A 9,200-nucleotide genomic window follows, 5' to 3' on the forward strand; every position below is an offset into this window, starting at 1 on the left:
AAGGGTTGTCTTCACAAACTCGAAAGCTCCAGCAGCAACTTAATCGCAGAGTAATCCCCAAGGGTTCGAGAGAGAGGTTTTAATTCGACAATTTGGCTTCTATTTATAGTCTACAGAAAATAGGGGCTACTCGCCTAGTAGATAACCAACTCGCTGAGTCCCCTTTAAGAATCCGTATAAGGCAAGGACTTTGTATTTTGCTTCGCGAACATTCATCGGGACTCGTCAAGTAGTCGATGCAACTTGCTGTGTCCTTCAGGATTTTGAATCTTTTCTTCTTTTTTTCTTCTTTCTTCAATTCCCAAGTTCCCGATTGCATTTCCTGCTTCCTTTTGCTTCCAATCTCATCTTTTAGACTCAAAATACAATTTAAACATAACTAAGTACCTTTTGTCCATAACTTGCAATAAATTAGCTAGAAAATGATAAAACTATAATCGAAATATATAGCTAACTATGCACATATCAACTACTCGACGAGTTAAGAAGCCTCAACTCAATTTTCAAGGTTTCCAGCCTATTTAAGCAACTTAACACTTCATTGTGGCCTCCCTCATCGCCTCCCTTAATCCAGCAAAACCCTAATTTGTGATCTTGAGCCTTTTGAGTGTGTGAGAGTGAAAAGTGAGTGATTCTTTGGTATTTCCTTCAAGGAGTGGAAGCTAGAAGTGCTTGGCTGAAGCAAGAAGCCTTAGATGTTGAGATTTCATCGTCAAAGCAGCCTTATTGAGGTATAAAGTCTATACCTTGACTATTCATTTACTAGATCTCTTTATGGAGCAGTTTAGGGCCTTAAGGAGCCTATTATGGAATCATTCATGGATGCAAGCATGTTTTTCTAGAGCCCTTGAGGGACTCCATGGCATATAGGTGCCAACTTTATGGTCATGGGAGTCCCATACAACTTGTGAACCAGTTTTTAGGGCCTTTTGAGCTAAAAAAACCCATGCATGGACGTAAAGTTAGAAACTTTACGTGATATATCGACCCTAGGGAACCATATCTATGACTTGGATGCATTAAGCCCAACAGAAGTAACTTAATAGATATAGGCTATGGGGGAGTCAATGAGTTCTTCATACGACTCGGCGAGTTGGGTCGTGGTCCCCCAACCTTTTTTGTTACTGAGTAAACTAGTTGAGTCTAGGAGATGACTCGACGAGTTGGCCATGGTTTTTGGTTATGAAAATTGAGGAGCTCGAGGAGTCCAAGGAAGGACTCGACAAGTTGTGAGTGAAAGGTCCCGACTATGTTATGAAGATTGAAGAAATCGACGAGTTCAAGGAAGAACTCGGAGAATATTGAGCAAAATGTCCTGATTATGTATGAAGGAGAACTCGACGAGTTCAAGGAGGAACTGTGCAAGTTGTAAGTAAAAGGTCTCGACTATGTTACGAGGAAGAACTCGACGAGTTCATGAAAGAACTCGACGAGTAGGATTGAGGTTTCCAAAGTTTTATGAATAATGAAACTCGGCAAGTAGGATCGAGATTTTAGGGTTTTATGGATCATGGAACTCAACGAGTTGGTGGACCAACTCGACGAGTTGAGTCAACCAGGATGTTGACTTTGACTATTACGTTTGACTAGAGTTGACCCTTAATAGGGTTATGAGTATGAAAGAGTAATTAAAGGAGATTGTTATGTGTAGGAGTTTGAGAGGAGTTGAAACTCGAGTTGAGGACAGTTCAGCTAGTGAGCGACATTGAGGTGAGTTACCTTCCAGTATAAGTGGGTCGAAGGCACCAATGTTGACCCACTAGTAAGAGTTATAGTAGTGATGATTGTCTTGGTGATAATTATCTGGTATGTCACTATTTGTTATGGTTTATGTTCTAGTATGCTTAGATGTTATGTGATAGTGGTAGGAGGGCTAGGATAGACCCTACTACAGATCGATAGGGCCAAAGGGGTATGCTAGCACCCGGATAAGCTAGGCAGTATATGATTTCTATGTGTATGCACTAGGATGCTATGTGGTAGAGTAGGGGTGAAATAGTCCCCGGTACCAGTTGAAAGGACCGAAGGGTTAGGCCAGCACCCTGATATGTTAGGCGAGGTACCGATCGAAAGGACTGAAGGGGTAGGCCAGCACCCTGATATGCTAGGCTAGGTACCGGTCGATAGGACCGAAGGGTTAGGCCAACACCCTGATATGCTAGGCAGTTACCAATTGAAAGAGCCCGAAGGGGTAGTCCAGGATCCGGATATGTTAGACAATATATATGTTGTATGGTATGTGGTATGACGGGGGAACTCACTAATCTATGTGCTTACGATTTTAATTTTTTGTTTCAGGTCCTTCTTCTTCGAAGGGAAAGCAGTCGTCATGATAGTAGTGCATCACACGCACAATTTTTGGCATATGAGATTCTTGGGATTTGTACTCTGACATTATTAGTATCTTATGACATGCTTTTAAGACATATGATCAATGGTTTTATGAAATGAAATAACTTGATGATGTTTAATATAAATTTTTTTATGAATCTTTATATCAAAAATGAAATTTTTGGTCTAGAATTTTAGGATGTTACAAGTTGGTATCAGAGCCTTGGTTTGAAGGATTCGGAAACCCCTCCGGGGGTTTCTGGACTCAAATCGAGGGTTTGAAAGTTTTTTACAAGAAAATAGTTTTTCTAAAACTTAAAATAAAGAGTTTTGAGAAAGAACAAGGTGTGTGATGCGTGCAATTGGGCGACCTCAAGTAGGTTTTCCCCAAGATACCCATACATGTTTGTTATGATATATGATATGATTATGAGAACTGCATGCTAGATTAGGGTTGATGATCTTGGAAGGATGCCTTATATATATGTTATATGAATGAGAACTGCATGCTAGATCAGGGCTAAGGATCTAGGAAGATGCGTTATGTTCCTGCTATATGTGCTTATTGAATTTCATGCTAGAACTGATTAGTCAATGATATGATGGCCTGGATAGGATATGCTTTTTTTGTTACTCAATGCTCCCATGCTGCTTGCTTTGTGGTTTTAGGAGTTCTAGTTATCTTTAACTAACTAGTAAACGAAAACATTAAGTTACATATTGCGAGGACTAAATAATTTCAGAAGGTTAGGTCTAGCCCTATTTCGCAGGTCATGTTTGATTCCAACCGTTGTTGGGTAGGAACTCTCATTTGAAGAATTATCTGGTCTTAGCGAGATGTAATGGAATTCGCGAGCTAGTTAGGTAAAGGTAGCAGGGATTTCTTATGCAGCGGATGGCGGAGAGTAAGTCGGAGAGTTACCCTAGGGTAAGCCTAGGATGAGATTAGAGAAGTGAGTAGTAGTAATAGAAGGGACTTGGTGAAGTCAAGGTAATCCTTGAGGAAAGTACAGATATATGTGGAAGATAGTTTGGGCTCGTACTACTAAAAGCAGAGGATATGTACTCGAGTTAAGGAGGGCTGAGATAGAACCAAGGAACTTGTAGAGTGTGTAAGACCTCTCGAGGTTATGTATGACCTTGAAGATTATGTTTTTTGTTTCAGAATGGTGGTGACACGTCACAGAGCGGGAGGTTCAGGGTCTGGGTTAGGATCAGGTTCAGGTTCTGCTTTAGGTTCCAAGCCGGTTGATGATGGACTATGTGAGTTCATCGTGTCCGAGATTACGAGAGGCATCCTTGAGGCGACCCCGGTGATTTTCGGGTCGATCAAGGAAGGGATTATCGAGCTGATGGAGGAGCGTCTCAAGGCGTTTAGGAGAGACATGGCACCTAGCCAGTCAGGGACACACACACTCTCCTTCAAGGATTTCAGGGGATGTGGTGCGCCAGACTTCCACGAGGTGAAGGGCCCCATTGTAGCCATGAGGTAGATTACAGACATCAAATTTGTACAGTTTACGAGCTTCTGCCCTGAGGGGTCGAAGGTCTGGTACACGGCAGGTTGTTTGCAAGACCGAGCTCGGGATTGGTGGGAGGCGGTCAGTGATTCATTGGGAGCCCTAACATTTGAGGCTATGACCTGGTCGGACTTTGTGACCATGTTTAGGGTTGAGTTTGCGCCAGCTGTGGAGATTCAGCAGTTGACCAGGGTGTTTCTTGACATGAGACAGACGACTGAGTCGGTGACAGAGATTACTGTCAAGTTTAGGGAGAGGACCTTACTGGTGCCTGTGTACGCGGGTAATGAGGAAATGAGGAAGATCCAGCACTATGATATGTTATGAGCTAACATCCGGAAACATGTCAGCTAATCAGCATGCCTGACCGTGGAGGACATGATAGCTAGGGCGAGAGAGAGGGAGATTGATATTGAGCACATCCGAAAGAGGAAGGTGGAGGTTGGGCAGCTGACTGGGGTTTCGGGGAAGAAACCCAAGGGATCCGACATTAGGTCGAAGGGCAGAAGGGCCGGAGGCATTATGGGAAGTGTGGCAAGACACATGAGAGGGTTTGTAGACTAGGGTCATCGGGCTGCTCCAAGTGCGGCAAGCTTGGGCATTTTAGCATGGATTGTACTGCCCCTACCCCCACTCTTCAGACATCAGACCTGATTTGCTTCAATTGGAATCAGAAGGTCCCTAAAAGGCCAACTTCCCGAAGTTGATATCAGGAGCGGCAGCGGCAGCGCCAGCTCCATTGACCCTGCAGATCACGGATGGTCGACAGGGCAAGACGAATGCTCCATTGGTGAGGAGCCGAGCTTTCCAGCTGACTGCCAAGGAGGCGCGTGCCGCAGTGGATGTGGTGACGGGTATGTTTTCTTCTCCCTAACTCTTATTACATTTCATTTATGATATTTATGTGCTATGTTTATGTGTTTTGTTTAGGATCGTTCCATGTGAACGACATTCCAGTACAGGTGTTATTTGACTCTGGGGCTACCCGATCATTTGTATCTCTTGCTCTTAGAAAGAGGTTTTCTAAGTCGTCAAGCATGTTGGATTTCCTTTAGACGTCGAGATAGTTGACGACCGGTCTGTCCGGGCATCAGAGTTTTTCAAAGATTGCATTTTGAGGTTGTATGACGAGTGTTACCTCGTGAATTTGATTCCCATACCATTGCGTAGGAACAAGGTTATCATCAGCATGGATTGGCTAAGCCCTAATGAGGTGGTGATCAATTATGCACAACAATTGGTGCGTGTCAGGACCCCAAGTGGGGGAGAGATGGTGATTCAGGGCGAGAGGCCGCTGTATGGACCAACTTTGTGTTCGGCAGCGAGGGCTAGGCGTTACCTTCAGCAGGGTTGCACAGGGTATGTCACCTACGTTATGGATACCCGGGAGGTGGGTAAGGCAACTATGAGTGATTTACCAGTGGTGCGTGAGTACCCAGACGTATTTCCAGAGGAGTTTCCTGGGATACCTCCGGAGAGACGGGTGAAGTTTAAGATCTACCTAGTCCCTGGTGTGGTTCCGATAGCCAAGGCACCATATCGGTTGGCTCCTCCCGAGATGCAAGAGTTTTCTACATAGCTGCAGGAGCTGTTTGATAATGGATTCATTAGTTCGAGCAGTTCGCCTTGGGGAGCCCCGATCCTATTTGTGAAGAAGAAGGACGGCTTGCATCGGATGTGTATAGACTACCTGGAGCTGAACAAGGTAACAGTGAAGAACCGTTACCCACTACCAAGGATTGATGATCTCTTCGACCAGCTACAGGGGGCATCTTGATTTTCCAAGATAGATTTGCATTCAAGCTACCATCAGATGCGAGTCAGAGATGGGTATGTTCAGAAGACTTATTTCCGATCTCGCTATGGGCATTATGAGTTTGTGGTGATGGCCTTTGGGCTCACCAATGCCCTTCTGCGTTCATAGACCTCATGAACCGTGTATCCAGATAATTGTTGGATCGGTCTATGATAGTCTTTATAGATGACATCTTGGTTTACTCCAATATGCGGGAGCAGCACGAGGAGCACTTGCGGGAGGTGTTGGATACCCTGAGGAGGGAGACCTTGTACGCCAAGTTCTCCAAGTGCGAGTTTTGGTTCTGGGAGGTGTAGTTTCTGGGGCACCTTTTCAACCAGAATAGGATTTTGGTTGACCTGGCCAAAGTGGAGGTCGTGATGAGATGGGAGCTTCTAAAGACTCCATATGAAATTCGGAGTTTCCCCGGGTTAGCAGGCTATTACCGGAGATTCATACATGATATCTCCAAGATAGCAGTACCCTTGACCCAGCTGACGAAGAAGGGCGTTGTATTTCACTGGGGGCCTGAGCAGCAGGCGGCGTTTGAGACATTGAGACAAAGGTTGTGCGAGGCGCCGATCTTAGCCCTACCAGAGGGCTTGGATGATTTTGTAGTGTATTGTGATGCGTCCATTTAGGGTTTGAGCGCAGTATTGATGCAGAGGGGGTACATCATTGCTTATGCCTCCAGGCAGCTGAAGCCTCACGAGGCGAACTACCTGACACACGATCTGGAGTTGGAGGAAGTTGTTTTCGCATTCCAGATTTGGCGACACTACCTCTTTGTGGTCCGTTGTACCATTTACACAGACCACAAGAGCTTGAGGTACCTCATGGATATGCCAAATCTAAACATGAGCCAGCGTCGGTGGCTATATGTGGTGAAGGACACGACTGCGAGATCCTCAACCACCCAGGGAAGGCCAACGTTGTGGCCGATGTGCTTAGCCGCAAGGCAACCTTGATCATATACATTTCTTGAGGATGACGGTGATGACTCCACTTTTGGAGTGGATCTGAGAGGCACGATTTGAGGGTATGAAGGAGGAGCGCCAGAAGTGTGAGCTGGATCATAGGTCAGGTGGCTTCATTAGACTTTGACAACCGTGGGCTGCTGACCCTGCATGGGAGGGTCTGGGTTCCGTACTTGGGGAAGAGTACGACAGACTTTGATGGATGAGGCTCACAAGTCCAGATTTTCCTTCCATCCTGGGGCAACAAAGATGTACAGAGATCTTCTCCCTGATTACGGGTGGCCCTGCATGAAGCGGGATGTATCCTGGTATGTCGAGAGATGCCTGACCTGCAGGAAGGTTAAGGTAGAGCATCAGAGGCCTCATGGAAAGACACAGCCGTGGGATATCCCTGTATGGAAATGGGAGGATATTACTATGGATTTCATTACGAAGCTTCCCAGGACCGCAATAGGAGTGGAATCGATTTGGGTCATCGTCGATCGGTTGACCAAGAGTGCCCATTTCATATCGATCCAGGAGAGCATCTCGGCCTAGAAGCTGACCAACATCTACATCAGAGAGGTAGTAGCTCAACACAGAGTGCCAGTTTCCGTGATTTCTGACCGAGATGTGCAATTTACTTCTAGATTCTAGAAGAAATTTCATGACGAGTTGGGAGCTCTTCTTCACATTAGCACGACTTTTCACCCACAAACAAATGGTCAGAGCGAGCGGACCATCCAGACTCTGGAGGATATGCTGCGGGCATGTGTCTTGGACTTCGGTGGTAGCTGGGATACCTACCTTCCCTTGGTAGATTTTTCCTATAATAATAGCTACCAAGCGAGTATGGACCGTCCTCCCTTCGAGATGTTATATGGGAGGAAGTGCAGAACCCCGATATGTTGGGGTGAGGTTGGATAGAGGGTCATGGGGAGTACCGAAGTGGTAGTCAAGACAACGGAGAGGATCCAGCAGGTCTGGAGCAGGCTTTGGACTACTCATAGTCGGTAAAAGAGTTACGCTGACAGAAACCAATCGGACCTGGAGTTCCAGATCAGGGATATGGTTCTCCTGAAGGTGACACCTTGGAAAGGTGTCATCCGGTTAAGAAAACATGGCAAGTTGGGCCCTAGGTACATTGGTCCTTTCAGGGTTGTAGCCCGGGTGGGCAAGGTGGCGTATAGGTTGGATCTGCCAACCGAGCTTAGTTAGATCAACAGTACCTTTCATGTCTCCCAGTTGTGGAAATTCCTGGTAGATGACTCTGTAGTCGTACCTCTAGAGGATATTCAGGTGGACGACAGCCTAATCTAAATCAAGCAGACGGTAGCCATCCTCGATAGGAAGAAGAAGGATCTGAGGAACAAGAAGGTAAAGTTAGTGAAGGTGCAATGGAAGCACCGCAAGGGCTCGGAATGGACTTGGGAGCCAGAGGATGAGATGAGGGAGCACTACCCAAAGTTATTCTATGATGCAGCAGACTTCGAGGACGAAGTCTAAAATAAGTGGGGGAGATTTGTAACGACTGGATCTTGGTATGTATTTTAAACCAAACTATTCATTTTTGCAAAGAGGTTCGACGAGTTGGAGGCCCCAAACTCGTCGAGTAGAAACGAATATTTTGACGCGGGACTTGAAGTCTACTCGACGAGTTGACAAGCCTCAACTCGATGAGTAGGGCTTCTAGAGTGAAACCCTAATTTTCAGGGTTTGCACCTTATTTAAGCACCTTAACACTTCATTGTGGCCTCCATCATCACCTCCCTCAGTGTAGCAAAACCCTAATTCATGATCTTGAGCCTTTTGAGTGTGTGTAAGTGAAAAGAGAGTGATTCTTTGGTATTTCCTTCAAGGAGTGGAAGCTAGAAGTTCTTGGTTGAAGGAAGAAGCCTTAGATCTAGAGATTTCCTTGTCAGAGCAGCCTTATTGAGGTATAAAGTCTATACCTTGACTATTCATTTACTAGATCTCTCCATGGAGTAATTTAGGGCCTTAAGGAGCCTATTATGGAACCATTCATGGATGAAAGCATGTTTTGGCGTCATGACTTCGGATCTAGAGCCCTTGAGGGACTCCATGGCGTAAAAGTGCCAACTTTATGGCCATGGGAGTCCCATCCAACTTGTGAACCACTTTTTAGGGACTTTTGAGCTAAAAAAAACCCATGCATGGATGTAAAGTTAGAAACCTTACGTGATATATCGACCCTAGGGAACCATATATATGACTTGGATGCATTAAGCCCAATAGAAAGTGACTTAATAGATATAAGCTATGGAGGATTCGATGAGTTGTTCATACGACTCAGCGAGTTGGGTCGTGGTTCCCCCAACCTTTTCTGTTACTGAGTAAAATCGTTAAGTCTAGGAGATGGCTCAGCGAGTTGACCATGGTTTTTGATTATGAAGATTGAGGAACTCGAAGAGTTCAAAGAAGGACTTGGCGAGTTGTGAGTGAAAGGTCCCGACTATGTTGATAATATTGAAGAACTTGACTAGTTCAAGGAAGACCTCGCCGAGTTGTGAGCAAAATGTCTTGATTCTGTATGAAGGATAACTCGACGAGTTCAAGGAGGAACTCGGTGAGTTCTGA

This window comes from Lactuca serriola, chromosome 4, assembly GCF_051521515.1.
Source record: "Lactuca serriola cultivar US96UC23 chromosome 4, Lser_US96UC23_V15, whole genome shotgun sequence".
Classification (NCBI taxonomy): domain Eukaryota; kingdom Viridiplantae; phylum Streptophyta; class Magnoliopsida; order Asterales; family Asteraceae; genus Lactuca; species Lactuca serriola.